The 20,000-nt window shown below is 34.5% G+C and overlaps 2 long non-coding RNA genes across 2 annotated transcripts in view; both read right to left on the bottom strand.

Annotated features, from left to right (window-relative positions):
* The window catches only part of LOC109096733, a 91,754-nt gene that overhangs the window by 15,844 nt on the left and 55,910 nt on the right, over nt 1-20,000 (bottom strand). The window contains exon 4 of the long non-coding RNA XR_006155604.1: nt 6,854-7,152. This is a non-coding gene — a long non-coding RNA (uncharacterized LOC109096733). The remainder of the gene's footprint in view (nt 1-6,853; nt 7,153-20,000) is intronic.
* Nucleotides 18,884-20,000, bottom strand: part of LOC109108144 — a 5,679-nt gene continuing 4,562 nt past the window's right edge. The window contains exon 4 of the long non-coding RNA XR_006155606.1: nt 18,884-19,495. This is a non-coding gene — a long non-coding RNA (uncharacterized LOC109108144). The remainder of the gene's footprint in view (nt 19,496-20,000) is intronic.

Consider the following 20,000-nt stretch of genomic DNA (forward strand, 5'->3'; position numbering starts at 1 on the left):
TTGTGCTCCAAATCCTCTGCAAAAGTTGGAGGAATGCAGAAGCAACGTGATCCTTTCAGACTGATTGTGGCCAGTGTTTGATCCAGAGACAACTGCTGTGATCTATGTGCTCGTATGCCAGCTGTTGCCCACCAAGATGAGCTGCTCCATGAGCCTTTAAAGGGATAGTTCATCCCAAAATGAATATTTTTAAGTCATTTACTCATCCTTGTGTTGTTTCAACCCTGTATTATCGGATTATTTTACATTCTAAAGAAGCGATAGATATTAGATGCACAACTTGTTCATACAAGGATGGTGATTTACTGTAACAAAAAGTACCGTAAAAGTGTTATAAAAATCTGTGCCACGCTTCTGAAGTCATGATGGTCATAAAGTCTGGACATGAAAATAAACATGAGACAGTAATGTCCTTTATCTGGAGAATGAAGGCCTGTTCTGTGTTTTTGGCACACTGGGTCAGCTCATAAATGTGGACAGGATGCTTCCCCCTCCAAACCGACTCCATGTGTGTGTTGGTGAGGAGCCTCGAACCACAGAACAACAGGGGAACAGTTCAGAGATATACCATAATCCGGTCCACAAATCTGGGTGTGTTTGGAGTAGAAACCACCCTGTCATATATCCACGCTAACAATGTGCATGTACAGAGCAAACGATGGTGACACATTAATCGATACAGACCGGCAGATATAATAAGCCATCTATCATTTCTTTCTCTTTCTCTCTCTCTGTTTGCTTAAATGTGCTTTTTATAAAAGACAGCTGAATTGGATCTGTGTTACTAGTCTATAATGAAATAAATATGGCATTGTCAGAAAAAATCTATATGTACAAATACATCAATAAATACATCACTGGCAAATCAAAGAGAAAGGCAAATGCTGAAAATGAGATTCACTTGCAGCAAACTACCGACTTCTTTAATTACAGTTATTGATTTTATTTGGTTTTAATAGTTCAAAAGCATGCTGGTGCCGAAAATGGGCATTGAGTTCACTAAGTAAATACCAAGAAATTCCTAGTGCAGATGACAGGAACTTCACTGTCTCATAAAAATAAAAATAATTACACAAATATCATCGAATGGATCTTTCCACGTACTGAATCCCGTGTCTGTGTGGTATGTGGAACATCAGTATATGGAATCTCTGATGGTTTTCCTTCACTGCCCCATTTCAAATTCACCCAGCCGATCACGCCTGTCTGCACGCAACTCTGGCGCTCTTTATGGAATGAAAGCAATCCTTATGCTGTTTATAACAAAGCAAACTGATCAAAAATAAAAGTTTGCCACACAGAGCCCAAAGGTTTTATTAAATATTGTTGTATATCATGTGGTATTAAACAGAATTCCCATCCAAAGATGAAGCTCTCACACACTTCAGCACAGGGCTGCATAATATTTGGAAAAAGTGGCATTGCATTACTTTGTTATTCTGCAAAACATTTTGCAAAATACAGGAATTATAACTACATTACTTGAATATATCTAATTTAAAAATAATAATAATAATAATTCTATAGTCATTGGGGTGATTTTCATGGGGAATGCATCTGCATAGGGGGAAAAAAAGCTGAAAATTTGGGTCCTTTAGGGCTAAACAATTTGGGGAAAAAATATTAATAATTAGGTTTTTTTTTTTTTTTTGGCGATTATTACCAAAAATGTTAAACAAAATAAGATTTTTTTTGTAATTCTTGTAATGATGCTATTATTCTGTAAAATACAAAAATTGAGTATAAAAATGTGTAATTGCTTTAATAGTAAAACTAAAATAACAATACCAATATTTATTATGATTATTATTATTATTATTATTATTATTATTATTCCTTTTCAAATGTTAAAAACATCAACTTTTTATTTGGCATTATTTATTAACTTTCTATTTTTCCGGCAAATAAATACACACACAGTAAATGAACTGAGCTGCCATGAGGTGTTCAATTCTGTATCATGAGCTGCACTCATGTAACAATAAATAAATAAATGAAACCGAGACATTCTGTAATCTCTAAGCCATATCCCAAAATCAAATTGATTTTGAAATATCATGCAGCCATACCTCAACAGGTCAAAATTCCCAGACCATAGGCTGCCAACACAGGAAATAAAAACTTTACTCCATAACCTTCTGACTCCAGCTTTCTTCTCCACATTATATGTTTAAAAAATAAATAAATAAATAAAACAAAAAGCATGGCTTAATCACATCCCAGCCCCATTTTAATAAATAAATAAATAAATAATTTTACATTGCTTAACCCTATGAAATAGCATATACACCTTTGTCCACTGACAAAGGTGTATATGCACAGTAAGATTAGATCATCCAACTGTTTCTATCATGTTCTTGTGTTAGGATTTAACCATCTAGTTGTTGTGCATGTTCTGAAAGTTCATGACCTTCATCAGTCCCATAGGATGTGGAGTACATGGAGGGGTTTACAGTAGATGTGAATGTGCTGGTCTTTATATAGCAGTGGCCCATATGGCATACAGATCGCTGCTGCCAGCTGGACGCAAAGGGTGAGGAGAGAGAAATGTGGCACTGCCACGTTTGATGTGGGAAACGAGGGTGGACAGAGAGGGAATACTCTGGCTGATGAAATGAGAGAGAGAGAGAGAGAGAGAGAGAGAGAGAGAGAGCGTGCCATGCCAATATAGCACATTCATTTGAATTGACTGCAATATTAGGAGGTTGAGGGCACAGTCAAGTCTTCATTCTTGTAAAATAATACCGGAATCAAGCTGAGATAATTAAAAGCGCTGGCTGAACATAAGAATGTGTGAAAGGGAAACTTGAAAGGGCGGTGTAATTAAATTGAGATGCTGCTAAGTAGTCAGCCATAAGTTTGGCGTGGACAGAACAAAAATTTTCCTTCCAACTTGTCTCCTATGGGCAGATCGTCACTATAAGCCCGGACTCACCCGGAGAAGGGCATGATTTGATATGTGCTAAAAGACTCAAGGTCAATATTCACGCTGCCAACTGAAACTTCAAATCCAAATTGAAGTCATGTGAAATGTTGTGTGTGTAAACAGAGAGTGTGGTGCGTTAAAACTTGATCTGAAGGAGCAAAGTCAAGTGGAAGTGAACTTAATCTGGACTCAGACCACATGGCTTGACCACAGAGGCCAGAGGCTAGTGTACATGTGCTACTCATCAAAAAGCTAGAACTTTGACAGACAGCATAAACTAAATGTAATTATATATGAAGTGAAAATATCTGCAACAATACTCATAGCAAAAAAAAAAAAAAAAAAAAAACTTTCTTACGTCAAACTCTCTAACCACCAGGCCACGACTTCCCCATTTGCTTGTTTCCATACAATGAAGACAAATGGTAAAAAGATTTTTAGTGAATATTAAATAAAAAATGCAGTATCTTTCTCACACAAATTGATTGTATGACTTCAGAAGACAGAAAATACTAGGGCTGGGTAAAATATATTGATATGTCGATATGAATCGATTCTCATTTTTACGGAACGATATTGATTCTTAAATCCAAAGAATCGATTAGTCAGTTAATGGAGGGAACACTGAAGGGCACTTCACATCCAATAAATCGCAATGAGCATTATGCTTTGGTACTTTTAATATGAAACAAAGTCTCAGATTTCAAATTCTGTCCATTGTATTGGAGCATTTAAACAATAAATGCCGTTTTGGGGCTGTGTAATGTGAAGTGACAGATCACTGCTGAAGCGCCCCGATCAACAGACGCAGCAGCACGAGGCGCATGTGAACTAATCATCTCCCCCACATTAATACCAGTTTCAGTGGAAAATAAACATGACTAAACATCTGAAGGTAAGTTAAAAGAAAGAGTACAACTTTACAATCCATATCCTGTCTTATGTAATTGCTCAATCAGTGTTTGAGCCATGCAAAGACGTCAGTATAATGACTTCTAAACAATTTGCCATGTAACGTCACATTTACTGTACCTCAGAAAAAAACATATTCGGTAACCATAAACTCATTAGTTAGATAGAAAAATAAACTGTAGAGAGGGGCATTTTGCTGAATACATGCACCATCTAACATACTCATTATAATTTTCACTGTTTTTCAATGTTTAATTTATGTTTGAATAAATCCATCGTTTTTTTTTTTTTTTTATGACAGCCACCATTCAAATGTTTATATAAAAAAAAATGAATTGAAGTATGTCAGAAATATTAATGTGACTGTAAATTTATTTGTAAATTGTAAAAACTAATTTTAACCTTCAGTATTATGGCAATGTTGTTCCAACTGACTCTCATTTATATTTTATATCATTAGTTGATTTTTATTTTTTTTTTCCTTGAGAACATTTTGCATGTACTGTACCTGATATATATCCAAAATAATCGATATTTAATCGAATCGATAATCGAAACAAATTGCTAATTTCTGAATGAGAATCAAATTGTGAAATTTGTGTCAAAACCCAGCCCTAGAAAATACCTCACAAGTATATTTGGACTACTGTTGTATATAACTTTTTTACAGCTTGCCAGTGCCTGGCCACAATCCAGAATTACATTTTTGGGTGAACTATTCTTTAATAGATTAAAAGAGAAACAAATAAAGAAAAAGATGGAGAAATAATGAAATAACAGCAAAGATGTATCAAATTGATCAAAAGTCACAGTAAAAACTTTTATAAAAAAAAATATTTATTTTTCAAATAAATGATTATTTGAACTTTCCATTTATCAATAATAATAATCATCAATCTTTCAATAATTTTCAACATTGAAAGAATGAGAAATGTTTCTTGAGCACCAAATCATTTGTTTCAGTCTTTACACTGAAGACTTTTAGATCAGCTTTGCCATCACAGTAATAAATTACATTTAAAATATCAAAAAAAAAAAAAAAAAAATGCTATTTTAAAGTGTAATAAAATTTTATATTACCATTTTAACTGTATTCTTCATCAAATAAATGCAGCCTTAGTGAGCATAAGAGACTTCTTTAAAACACATCTTACCGACCCCAAACTTTTGAAGGATAATATATATATATGCTTTTAGAAAAGTCCAGTTTTTTGCTCTCAGATGGTGCAAGACCTCCTGAGGGAAACACACACACAGAGATTTGGCACTGTATGCCAAAACCCAACTGAGCAGGAGCTGACTTTGACAAGTGTTACCTATTAAAGTTAGTTACTATGAAATATCCCACAATTAAACATAATTAACGCCTTTGGTCTGGGGAGAGGTGTGCTTGGGTTACTCTTTCTGTCAGACTCTGGGTTTCCAAGCAGAACAGCGGTTGGCTGATTCAGTGTTTGGCGAGTTTAAAGCAGAACAGAACTCATTGCAGCTCAATTGCTTGCAGGGTTTTTCTTAGATGGCCTCTCAGACAGTCGGCTGGCCCTCGGCTTTTAGCTCCTTAAATTATAGTGTGACAGCACATATGACGCGGAGCTAGAAACATCCCACACACTCACATGCTGAGAACACATTCAGTACATACACTTGAGTTTTACCAAAGATATTTTTGACAGTTAGATCATTTTACAGTGTTTACCACAGTGTATGTTTAGCTGTTTGCTATTAAGTTATATACTGTCAACGTAGCTTTCTAGACAGACAGATAAATAGACAGACAGACAGAAAGAGAGAGAGAGAGAGAGAGAGAGAGAGATAGATAGATAGATAGATAGATAGATAGATAGATAGATAGATAGATCACATGACAACATGTGAGATAATCACACACACACAGATGCTTACTGCATAATTGGGAGGTAATGCTCCATACAAACACAGCAATCCACGTTGTCTTATTTACAAGTTAATAACCCACAACAAATGTGTCTCCCTCTGTCTTTCTCTTTCTTTGCCATTAAGACATACTCTCTCAAACACAGTTACAGGATTGAAGAGCCTCCTCTTAAAGCTACTGACCGAATCTTCTCCATTAGATCTCAGGGAAATGTTAAAATTTAATGAGATAATCTACTTCACTCCTGTTTTGGGCCATATTTCACCTCCTGATGTGAAGAGCCTCCTCTGGCAGATATTATGTATTTTTAAATGTAATCACTGAAGCCTATGTTCACAAAAAGGGTGGAATGACTTTTTTTTGCTCTTCTGCCATGAGATGTAGTAAGTGTTTTTGATGCAGTGCTGAATACCAAAGTAATAAGCCACAAGAGGTGAATTTAGCACAGTTGTGGGATGTTCTGAAGCACAACACAAAGCAGAGTTCCATCAATATAAACCACTTAGTACAATGTTCAAAAGTTGGGTTCAATTAGTGTTCTGTTTAGAAATCAAATCTTTAATTAATCAATTGATCAATAGTGACAGTAAAGATATTTACATTGTTACAAAAAGATCTCTATTTCAAATAAATGCAGTTCAAATGAACTTGACATTGAAAGAAAAGAAAATGCAGTATGGTTCCCACAAAATATTAAGCAGCACAACTGTTTTCAACTTTGATAATAATAAGAAATGTTTCTCGAGCAGTAAATCAGCATATCGGAATGGTTTTTGCAGGGTAAAGTGACATTGAAGACTGGAACAAAGTTGCTTCAAAATAACAAATAATCAGCTACTATTGAAAATAGCTACTAAAATGCTGCACTATTTTTTTTTTTTACTGTATTTTCAAATAAATGCATTAGTGTAAAAGATACTTATTTTAAAAACCATTTTTAAAAAAAATGTATCAAGAAAAAAGGTTTAAAATGTACTGTTTAAGATCAAAAGAAAATCCCAGTACTTGCTCAATGCATCAAGAATTGCAAAAAGGCACAAAGCTCTTGGTACATTCTGTTAAAGTTCACTAGTAGTAAATGAACAATTTTATATTTAAAACCATAAATCATAAACACTTACCTTAATCCAGTCCCCAACTGGAAATCCTCAAGTGTAGGGCATTCTCTACATAATAACAGCATCTGGAGTTCTCTACCACAAATTCATTCTTGTCCAGAGGCAAACTATCAAAGCTGGTTTTAGCCTCCCTCTAGAGAAATGCATGGTCATTTTGAAGCAGATGATCAAGTGTTGGCTGTAATTTGGCCTGTCTCTTTTGATGTCCAAGAAGGGGCTGTCATTATTTTACAGGCGAAATTGGATTTGTCCCCCGATGGTCGTGTGGATAAGCACTGAGCTCATTAATGTGCTTCCAAAGGCTTTGGTAAGAAATAAAGCAATCATAGGGTAATTTCGTTAACAAACACTCATCACAGTCATCTTTTGCCCTGTCTAATAGCTACACTGTACTGTACAAGTGTGTGGGAAACTCTACTATAACATTCCTGTTAAATTCCTCTCTTTTCAGTTCAAATTTGAATTCTGTGAATCAAAAAAAAAAAGAAAAAAAAAAAAAAAGATTTATAAGGGTGTCCCTCTTCTATTTTCTTTTTTTTTTCTATTGGTGTCAGGTGGCAGAACCGGAGGCTTTCATTCGTAGCTACAACATTTGTTTCCTCATCATAAGATGCATTGTGTGCTCCCAGAACCTGGCTCAGTGTTGACAGAAACATTTAAATCATGTTGTATTCACTGAAATTTGTTGCTTGTACAAATCACATCAGTGACAAGCAGGTTACATAAAGGAAAAGAACTGAATGAGAGAGAGAGAGAGAGCATATAAACAAGCTTGGTATGTTTGCCAGTATTATTATTATTTTGCTCAGTGAGGAGGGAATACATTATAATACATACAGTATATGTGATTTTGGACCACAAAACCAGTCATAAGTGTCAATTTCATGAAAAAAGCTGAGTAAATAAGCGTTCCATTGATGTATGGTTTGTTAGGATATGACAATATTTGGCTGAGATACAGCTACTTGGAAAAAATAAATAAATAAATTATATACATATATATACACATAAACACACACACATAAATATATATATATATACACACACATTAAGAAAATCGCCTTTAAAGTTGTCCAAATGAAGTTCTTAGCCATGCATAATACTAATCAAAAATTAAGTTAAATTAAGTTTACAAATTTACAAAATATCTTCATGGAACATGATGTTTACTTAATATACTAATGATTTTGTATATTAAGTAAATGTACTATTGGCAATTTCTACAAATATACTCATGCTACTTATGACTGGTTTTGTGGTCCAGGGTCACATACTGTATACTAATCATGTTTAACCAACATATTAATATTTATCTGGTGGACAAAGTAATTTCCATGGTAAAATAAACCAGTAACCAGTAGATGCTGTATTTTACTGTTATTTTGTCATGATTAAAGGCTATTTTTAGAAAATGTAGCTCCTAAAATGTCATTAATTGTTTTAAATTCACAACAATGTACAATTATATAAGCTTTTTTTTTTTTCTTATTTAGTTTTTACAAAACAGTAGTATCTGTAAAAATATACATCTAAAATGAATAGTAGGTAAAAAAAAAAAAAAAAAAAAAAATGAAAACTTAAAGTAAATATTCTCTAAATAATATATGTAATACTTTTCCTTTGTTTCAGTACAGCGACAATAATAATAATAATAATAAAAAAAACCTTTTGCAGTAGTAACCACAAAACAAGTCTTAACTGTAAATTTTTCGAAATTGTGATTTATACATCATCTGAAAGCTGAATAAATAAGTTTTCCATTGATGTATGGTTTATTAGGATAGGACTATATTTGGCCCAGATACAACTATTTGAATATCTGGAATGTGAGGGTGCAAAAAAATCTAAATACTGAGAAAATCGCCTTTGTATTTGTCCAAATGAATTCTTAACAATGCATATTAATAATCAAAAATTAAGTTTTCATATTTTTGGTAGGAAATTTACAAAATATCTTCATGTAACATCTTCTTTACTTAATATCCTAATGATTTTTGGCATAAAAGAAAAATCAATAATTTTGACCCATACAATGGTTTTTTGGCTATTGCTAAAACTATACCCTAGCGACTTAAGACTGGTTTTGTGGTCCAGGGTCACATATAGTATTAATGGGTCTTTATACATAAAATTATAGCATATTGCTGGTATCATATTTTAGGAAGGGGGCCTCTTGCAAATGGGTTCATCATTTTGGGGTCCCTGAAATCAAAACGTTTGAGATATATAGTAGATATGTAGACTTACTATTTTAATCTCAAATTCAACTAATGCGCAGAGACAGGTGTGCATATGTTTCCATTTTATAATAGCTCAACTTAGATTTTAGAACCAGTATACTTTCCGTTTCGTAAGACATAACTTGCGATTCCTAATTCAACAATCCAACACCAGTGTAAAAAGCAGACAGACAGTCACAGGCTGGAGGTCCATCAGTTACACAGAACAGTTGCCAGTTTTAAATCACCCATTCAGAATCCAGCAGGCCTGAACAGAGTGAAGGATTAACCAGTCAAACACAGACATAGAGGGAGGAGAGAAGGATTAGAGGAAGACACAAAGCACATGGGATTTTCCCCTTTCCCCTTTTACCCCACCCCAACCTCCATTTGGTCGTCTCATTGGTTTTTGACATATCTGGTCTCCAAAAAAGTATGCAAACCAATCAGACATACCACGAAAAATAATATCACTAATATTTTTGAATCTTGGTTTTTGAAGAGGAACATGAGACCAAAGTCTGCTATGTTGATTTCACTTTCTTGCACCTCATTCCTTCTTTCCTTTCTCACTCTGTCTCTGCTCTTAAGGGGTTGGTAAACAATCACTAACGTTCAGTTTGATTTGTTTCAGTGCTGTGCTGTGTCCCCTGTAAGAGGCAGTCATTACACTTTAACCCTGACTAATCAAGCATGTTTTCTCCTGGCTACAGTGTCTAAACTGCCTCAGGAGCAAGTGTAGAGTGTGTATTGCATCAGAGGGAAAGATGGGGAAAGACACAGAGTGAGGGGAAAAACAGTGAAATGATTTTAGCATGCTCTGTCGACTCTCTGAGACACCATTTTCCTGTGTGTGTGCTTCTTCCACAATCACAGGTGTGTGTGCAAATCCATTAATCTTCCTATATTGAAAGATTGTTATCCTGGCAAGAACACAGTGTAAAAATGAGCAGCATGTCAGGTGTGACCCAGAGAAGCACACAGCTGAACAACATCAATCTGTAATGTCGTCAGTGCTGCTGAAGGTTAGCAGACAAGAGGCACTGTATGCATCTAGCTAAGCTCAAACACATTTAACACCAGTGGACACATGAGAAACAACATTTTATCATGTTCAAAATTATTCATTAGAAAGGGAATGTGGTCCCAGACATGCAACGATATATAACTTTAATATGGGGCTTTGTATACACACAAGTTGTGCATGTGTAACTGCTGTGTGAACTTGTAGCAGAGGGAAGGTCCAAAATGAATTTCTTTCTGCCACATCTGGCAGTTAAAGGTAGGGTTGGCGATTTTGGAGAGGCTAGCAATAGCAAGCTAACTTTGAAAAAATAAGACCCCACCCTCGCAGCAAATCACTCTCCAAAGTCACGCCTATGCAATAATAACGCCATGCATTCTTGCTCGGTCTGCAAAAGTGTAATGGAACATGCTGATGATGTTTCATGTCTGTGCAAACAGAGTGCACAAGAGGTATGCAAATACATAGGTTGACAGGCAGGTAGGACAGCCTATCATAGCCCTCGGACTGAAGGATATTATTGGACAAAAGTTTTATTTATTTATTTATTTATTTTATATTATTATTATTATTTTTTGTGCACAAAAAAGTATTGGAGGGTGAGTAATTAATGACAGAAATTTCATGAACTATCCCTTTAAGAGATATTTAAGATTAGAAAGAAAATTTATAACAAGTATACATACATAGTTCCAAATAAAGTCCACCCAGCAAATATATTTTATTCACTTTCTGCAGCTTTTTTAAATTATTATTTTAGCTCTGAATTTAGCACTGCTGAGTGTTAATTTTGGACCTTGAGTACAAGTTTTCACTGTAGGCAGCTTGGCAGAGAACCCAAGTAAATGTATCGACTGTGAGAGGAAGAATAAACTGGTCTGTCTTGTGTAAAGTGTTTAGTACGAATCAAACTCAGAGCTGTGTGGCCTAAAACAGTGATTTATGCAATTCTGTCTGATACTGATAATCTCACAAAGGGCCAGTATTAAAATTCTGTACAATTTTGTCGATAATATATATATATATTATATATATTATATTATATATATATATATATCTATATATATATATATATATATATATATATATATATATATATATGTGTGTGCTGTGTGTGTGTGTGTGTGTGTGTGTGTGTGTGTGTGTGTGTGTGTGTGTGTGTGTGTGTGTGTGTTAAAATATTGTTAGACACTTATTTTCATATAGTGTTATGTATATGAATTTGTAATTATTATTATTATTATTATTTTGTTCCCCATGACTTTTTGGACAAGTTCAGGACAAACTTGCTGTCATCTGTTTAAAACTGCTGAAAATTATAAAATTTTAAGATGTGTGATATTTATATCCGCCAATTACAATACTCAACCGTTTTTTTGATTTTATTTTTTTGATTTTTTGAGATAACAAATCTGTGGTTCTTTTATATGTGTCACACCATATGACATTACATTACACTAAAGGACAGAAATGGTAGTTATTAAATTATTTCTACTTAATTTTGAACTAAGGAGAAAGAAAGTTTAATTTTGATACAAACAATATCCTCATGTTTTTTAAACAAAACAAAAAATAATTTTCATCAACAAAAGTCCCTTCTGCATGGATACCTGTTCATTTTCTTTCTATATTTCCATGTCCTCTCTCTTCCAGTAATGTCTCTCCCTCAATTCTTTTTGTTTCAAAAACAAATTACCATATTTAATACTTATTATCATGACACTTTATAACAGTACAATTTTTCTCCAAAAACATCAGAAAATAGTTTAATTCATGTAATTATTGCATTTAAGAACACTGAAAATGATCGAAAAAGAATTAAAAAAAAAAAAAAAAAAAAAAAAAAAAAAAAAAAAAAAAAAAAAAAAAAAAAAAAAAAAAAAAAAAAAAAAAAAAAAAGAGTAAAACAAATCTTATTTAAATGATTTAAAATGCTTTTTAAGGAGACCTTGTCCTCTGGTGTGACATCTTTGTCCTGTAGTGTGACAGTACAGGTGTCACACCAAAGGACGTTCCAACCTTTTTCTGTCAATTAATGACCTTGCTATTCCGAGCTAACCTGTCATTAGCAGTAAGCAAGACACATTTGCATAACTTTCCATGATTATGTAGTTTAACATGCAGTTTTTAAATAAAAAATATAATTTAAGGGTGTCAAACCAAAGGAAAACAAAATGTAACACTTTTGTAGTGGTTCCAAAAAAGTTTTTTTTTTTATGTTTCTCTTTTTAATTTATAAAAGTTGTAATTTACCGAATCACTTTACACAGTCACAGCATAGGACAATTTTGAGATTTGGCTCAAAAATGTAAAAAAAAAATAATAACACTGCGGCTTTTATAACAACAGGCCCGTCTCGGGCAAATAAATGTTTAATGATTTACTGCATTTTAAATTAAATTAAATTAATTAATTTAATATTAATTGTATTCAATTGTATCTTATGGGACAGCGAAAATGCTATGTTACGTCAACAACCCATATGTGTGTGTGTGTGTGTGTGTTTTTTTTTTTTTTTTTGTGTTGTGTTGTATATATATATATATATATATATATATGTATATATATATATATATATATGACATTTAAATAAATGCTACAGTATCTGCCACATCAGAAGAGTTACACAAAAACAGCCAAGAAACATCCAAAAAATATGTTCCCAAAACATATGCAATAACATATGAAATCAGATAATCATTCAACAATGACCTGTTTATCACACATTTTCCAATATAACTATTATGCAGACACAGTCGACAGCCAAAAAGAACTCTACAAAAGAGTCTCTACAAGGAGATACTCACTAAACCCCTCCTCACCACCTGTATAAGCACAAATGTACTCTTTAGCCCATGTCATGTCTGTTCTCTGAGTAACATCTACAGGTCAGCATCTCTCAGATACTCCCAGGAATACAGGAAACACTTCACAGATCCACGCCACGCTGCATATGCACACACACACAAGCGGCCTCATACCGGAAGGTCATTGTGACTGTATCTGTTATAATTACCACTGAGAGTAATTAGCTTTGCTCTCTCAAGGTCTCCAACCCCCTGAACACACCTTTACACTGTCAGCGGCCTGCAGTAAACGTGTGTGTGTGTGTGTGTGTGGCACAGGTGATGTATAATCAGCTCTCAGTGGAGGTGTGGAACATTACTGACTGACATAATGATACCCTGCACTGAGAGAGAGAGAGAGAGAGATCATTAACTCCAACACACTTAATGAATTTGAACAATGAAATCAACTCTTCTCTTCAGCTCAACTCTTCTTTCTGGATGTATATTAGTCAAGGTGCCAAGGGCATCATTAAAAAAATTCACCTTTTTCATTGTCTTTTCTCTGTTGACTCCCATGCTGCAATGCAGTGTTATCCTTATCTCCTCTTGTTCCTCTTTTTCTCCTCAAAAATGTCCTTCTCTCTTTCTTCTTCTTTAACAACTTTGGCGAGACAGAGTGGTTGTCTGTTCCTCTGTCTTTTGCACTCTGTGTGTGTGTGAAGGTGATAAGGTACAGAATCAGTCTAAATGTGTCCAGAGGCTCTCCTCTCACCAGGACTGTCAGGATGAAATGAATAAACTGTTGCTAACACACACATACACACACTCTAACAATACAGCAGAGAACATGGGCTTCAAACAATATACAATTTCAGTAATGGCACTTTTCCACTGCATGGTACGGCACGATTCACTTTTGGGGGGGGTTTTCCACTGGGTACAGTACCTGGTACTTTTTTTTAATACCACCTCGGTTGAGGTTCCAAGTGAACCGCACCATAACCAAAATGTGACGTGTAAATTCTGCTGATCACTGATTGGCCGGAGAGAATCTTCACTACCTGCACCACTGAACTTACGACAGAGACACAACAGAACCGCTAGACTTAAATCAGCACAGCCAGCGAAGGATCGAACCAAACTGTTTTGAATGAGCGTATCTTTTTAAACAACCAAAAATGGCTGTTTCGTTCTCTGTTGAGGAAGTACAGACGTTCCTCTGTTGATAGCAGAGGAGCGGATCCAGCGAGAGCTTGATGGGGCAACGCGGAATGAAAGTTTTTCAGGAGTTGCGGCAGTAGAGGCAGCGCAAATCTAATGACGTGAATAATCCCACCCACTCTAAAGCGGCACTAAACTGCAGTGGAAGCGCAAACTGAGCCGAGCCGAGCAGAGCCGAGTTTTAACACTTTAAACTGGAAAAAAAAAAATTATCGCCTGCGTTAATGTGCTAATTTTGACACCACTAATACACCCCCCCACACACACACACATATATATATATATACTGTATAAATATCTGTAAACATTTAAATCATTTCAAATAAAATACAAATGGTACTTTATACATATAATCAGTGATTTATATTGAATATTATTATATTTTACTGTAATGTTTTTAACTAGAATTTGCAGTGCTTTAATGCATGAATAGCACATTGTTTTATAAAAGATCTTAGAAAGACATCCTGTTGTCTTTTTTGTTTTTGAACTGTATATATACTTATATACTTATCTTGCATAAAATCAAATGTTGTCATTCATCTTGAAGCAGGATGGGTTAGTTAAATGCTTAGTGTGGAAAAAAAATCAATAATAAAATAGTTCTAGAACTAGATACATTTTTATTTCAGCCAGGATCAAACCCTGATCTGCAAACTACTAATGTTATTTATTTAATATTTCTTTTTGTTGGGGAAAAAGAGAATATAGACGGGGTGTGAAACCAACAGTGACTCCATGAGCTCTTTTACATTCAGTTAAGTGTCTGGAGCTTTGAATACTGTGTGGCGGAAACATGCTTGACCTTCAGCTGTGCAGTTCCCTGACAAATGACTGCAGTGCATATGTGCTATCTGCTGTTTTCAGAGAATAACCATCATTACATCATCACAATAAAGTGTCTAGTGCTTTCAAACGTATGCACATCAGCACTTTTCAAACACCTCTGTTGACAACAGCTCAGGGTTGCAATTGGCTCAAGCCAAAAATGAAAACACATGCCATCCCTCCACAGGAACATCACACGTTTGTGTGTGTGTGTGGCCTCGTGTTACTCTGCAGTGTTTTGTTTTACCTTGTCAAAGCACCCTCTCCTTAACACCTGCTTGGGATGCTTTTTTGTGCCCTTTTTTTTCTAAACACGCACCATCTCAGCATCAATTTCCCATCTGTGTTTCCCATCTATTTAACAATGACGTGCACAAATGTGCAAACGCATGCATTATGGAGCAGCAAAACACGTAAGAGAGCGATTAAACGGCACGTTGCTATGCGACTCGACCTTCGGAAGAACGCCACAGAGCCGTAATGATCCACGCGACCATCTGTGACTGCCGCCCTCTGCCTCACCACAACCCATTATGACATCGCTGTCTCATCTCCACGGGGACAGACGGCTTTATTAATAACTCAACACTCTTGGCAAGCATCTCTCTCTCTCTCTTTCCATCATATAGTGTAGGAACAGTGATTAGACACTCAATTCCCTGGATAAACCAACTTTAGCCAGTGGAGACACACATACGCGCACACACACACACTCAGCAGCCATTGATCTCTGGTAAGGGCTCATGGGAGGATCAATAGTGGATTTCTCAGTACAAACGTGAGTGTTAAAGGGTCAAGGCCACACAAGGAATTTACGGTTACGGTTAATTCTACATCACTCAGTTTCACACGCACAAACACACACACAGACCTAAACTGCATACAGCATACAAATGTAAACGCAATATATGGAAACACAATTCTGACACAGACCTTTATAAACTGACAATCCCATAATTTTCTCAAAAGCATCAGGTCTCACGTGTTTATCTGAAAGATCTCTCATCAATGGGCTTTTGTCGGATAACCATAAGCCATTCAGATCCACCAGTATAGGAAAGATCCCTTTAACATCATTCTTCAAGCTGTGAGATTACAAGGAGATCAAATGGAGATTTGTTGCTTTGGACCTTTTTCCCTCAGAAAAAGATATACAAATCAGTGTTGTTTTAGTATTACTTGTATACTATTTTAGTTTTTATTAATATTTTGAATATTTTATTAATATTAATATATTCATACTTTTAATGTTTATTTTAAATTAAAATGATCCCATTTTATGAGATTGTCATTTTAATTTTTTTATAATATTAAAATTAAGATATTTATCTGAATTTCAGTTTTTTTTTGTCAAGTTCTTCATAAACTTATTTCAGTTAGTTGCCAATGTAGCATTTAAAATTTTTACTTAGTGTACGTTTTTCATCTAATATTTTTGTATTATTATTTCATTTTTCTTTCAAATTAGCATATTTTTAAACATAATCGTGTAAAGGCAAAACCTACTCATTTAAAATGACTGGTTTTAGTGTTTAGTTTTTTATTTAGACAATATAGTATAGAATTTATTTACTATAACAATAAAATGATTATTGGCATCAGCCAGAATTTTAATACCAGTGCATTCTAATCCATAATTACCTTACCTTGAGTTTCAGGAGAGATTTCAACAATGTATCAAACTGTGCAGACTTGCCAAGATTCTACCCACTTTTTTAATACCTCTATATATGTTCTTCACAGTAAAAAATGCTGCTGCAATTAGTTTGAATTTGTTGAGATAACTTAAATATCCAACTTAAGTAAACTAAACTAAAATTAACAGAACTTACTATTAAAGTAAAGCAGTATTTATTATTATTATTATTAAAATTAAAATTAAATTAAATTAAATTAATTATTATTATTTATTTATTATCATTATTTATACTTAAATTGTCAAAACTTTGAAAAAAAAAAAAGAAAAGAAAAAGAAAACAATCCCCAGTGTTGCATTTCTACAAATGCCTCAATTGTTTCTGAACTGAACCATACATCTGACCCTCATATAACACATCTGAGATCTTCATTAAGAGCAAACTCTGAGAAATAACATGTTCGTCAGGACATTCTGACATTCAGACACATTCATCAGTGAACAAACCTTTACAAACACACACAGAGCCATCAACCCTCAAACGCAGGGGGCCTTCAGAAGAGGCTTCACATCACACTTTCATCTGACAGATCTCAGATCAGCCGCCTCATTCAGAGAAATCGCAGCTCTGTCCGGACGTCAGATGGAGGGAGAGAGAGAGAGAGATGGGCAGAAAAACAGCTGGGAAAGAGGAGGAAAGACAGAGGTTGAGAGGAAGCTGCACTCCTAACGAGGTGGAGGATTCTTAATTGCAAACTCTGTGCTTGAGGAGCCCAAAGGCTCAAAGGAAGAGAGACATACAGTATAGAACACACATAGAGAGAGAGAGAGAGAGAGAGAGAGAGAGAGAGAGAGAGAGAGAGAACAAGGAATGTGTGTCTACAGTACATATCAAGAGAGCAATAATGTAGTCAGACTGAGGTGAATCAGCTATATACTGTATAGGTCCGGTTTCATAGATGGGTCGTAGAATAAACCAAATTAGGCCTTAGTTAAATTAGGACATTTAGGTTTATGGACACATATATTTAAGGACATAATAGTTTCTATTACTGAATTAAATATCAGTCAAATTCTAATGGGTATTTAAATTTTGGATGGCATAGAAGGCCCTTGTTGCTTTCTCTTTTGGGCAAAGTGCTCTTTCTTTCTCTCTCACACACATTAACACATTCTGCATCTGCATATTGAGCTGTTGTGAGTCACACTACATTATCCACATTGCATTTGCATGTCTGCCACATGTTAATCCACCAGTTTCTATACTCCCCCATAACTGTTAATCTAGTCATTAGTCTGTCAGTTCTCCAACTGTCATCCATATTTAACATGTATGAATCTGGCACATAAAGAGCAATTCACACAGTCTGTAAAATAAGACATGTCCAATGTAGAAATTGTCCAGGTGGACACTCCTGAGAGCAATGAAGCGAAAAAATAAAAAAACATGGACCGTCAACTTCAGTCCTGCAAACAGAACGAGTGCAGCTGAAATCCGGAGGGAGTGGGACTACAGCAGATATTGACGGGCTGCTAGCTGGGCTGAAAGTGTTGACTAAACATCTTTGAGAAATGTGTGTCAGAGCCAGATAACACATTTATTTTAATGTTTAGTGCAGTACAGTAAAGGGTTGTCCAAAATATTCAGCTTTTTAAAATAGCGAGAAATCAGCTGTTCACACTGTATAGAAAAAAGTACTACTGCATATACTTAGAATAAAGCATACTGTACAGTGACCTCCAAAAGTTTGGAAATGTCCTCATATATATATATATATATATATATATATATATATATATATATATGTGTGTGTGTGTGTGTGTGTGTGTGTGTGTATTAGCTGTAGTATTTTTCTCTGTTCTGTTTAAATGTTTCATACATTGTTTTGTCACTTATTAATGCAAAGTTACCACAAAAACGATAACGCTTTTTTGCTAGTATGGTGTAAAACCTTACTTTACTGACACCACTTACCATTCATTACAATTATTATTATTATTATTTGGAAGGAAGTCTCATCCTCAGCAAGTCTGTATTTATTTAATTTTTATTTAATTTTATTTTCGGCAGCCATTACTTCAGTTTTTAATGTCATATAATCCTTAAGAAATCATTTGCTGCTCAATAAATATATCTTATTATTATCAATATTAAAAACCCTTGTATTTTTGTAAAAAAAAACTGATTATTATTATTTTTATTTTATTTGTATTTTTTTCAGGGTTCTTTGAATAAAAATAATAATTTAAACAGCATTCACTTTTGATCCATTATGTGTGTGTGTTTTTTAAAAAAAGACTTATATTTGGCACTTTTGCTGCTAACAAAGCTGCTATAAATTCATATTCAGTTGCATTTGCAACATGATTTAGGACTACATACTACATGTCAAACTCTTCCCAAAGGAGCAATAGAAAACCACATGTTTAAAAAGCTTGAGAATTAGAGGTTGAGAATAAAGATGAAACATATGGTTTAATATTTATATGACTGACAGAATGACAAACAATTGCTCTTCTTTTTTATTTAAAGCACTTGACTATTTTATGCTTGTTCTGTCATCCATTATCCGTCTGCTCTCTCGTTCTTTTCCCCATAATTTCTCTCAGATCTGACCTTAGGTCGCCGCTTCTCTCTGAAGCTCATTAAGCACAACCATTAATTATCACTCATTTCTAATTCATGCATTCATTTATTTTGAATCTTTTTTGGCCACTTTTATTGCCTGTGCATCACTTTGACCAGGACTGTGACTGTTCCACAGGAGCTCAGGGCTTCTGGGGTCACAAGCGCTCTTTGTTGTCAAACCTCTGTCTCTAGCTGCCGCAAGCTTTCAGTCACAAGCGCTCAGCATCCGTTCAGAGGTGTGTCTCTGGGTAATGAGCAGCAGAGATGATTGCGGGGTACACTGTGATTTGCATTGGTCTCTAATGGAATGAAGGAAGACACACAGGGGAAGGTTAAATTAGAGATCGGAGCACCTACAGAGTGACAAAAACGAATACAGAACACTTAATTACGAACAGTTCCATTATGAAGCTTATATGGCCACATAGACATGGTCGACAGAAGCCATTCATTTGTGTTTTTTTGAATGGGTTTAAAAATCGAAGCCACATTTAAAATAATGTTATTACTCCATTTATTCCGAATGTGCACATTTATTTTCATGTTAGTATAGCACACATTTGTAACTAAGCTACTTATTTTTTTTTTCCTTTTTTTTAACCTAATTTAGTATTTTTTTTTTTTTTTTTTTTCTTGTGGTTGTTTTGAAAATTTAATAAATAAATCATTAAAAAAACCCTACTAATTTAATTATTTAAAATTGAACAATTAAAAAAAAAAAAACAACAACCAAAAAAAACAGTAAGCTATTGTAATAGCAACAACACCGTTGCTGCTTAAGGGGGTAAAATGTTTTAAAATTAC

This window comes from Cyprinus carpio, chromosome B9 (assembly GCF_018340385.1).
Source record: "Cyprinus carpio isolate SPL01 chromosome B9, ASM1834038v1, whole genome shotgun sequence".
NCBI classification, from domain to species: domain Eukaryota; kingdom Metazoa; phylum Chordata; class Actinopteri; order Cypriniformes; family Cyprinidae; genus Cyprinus; species Cyprinus carpio.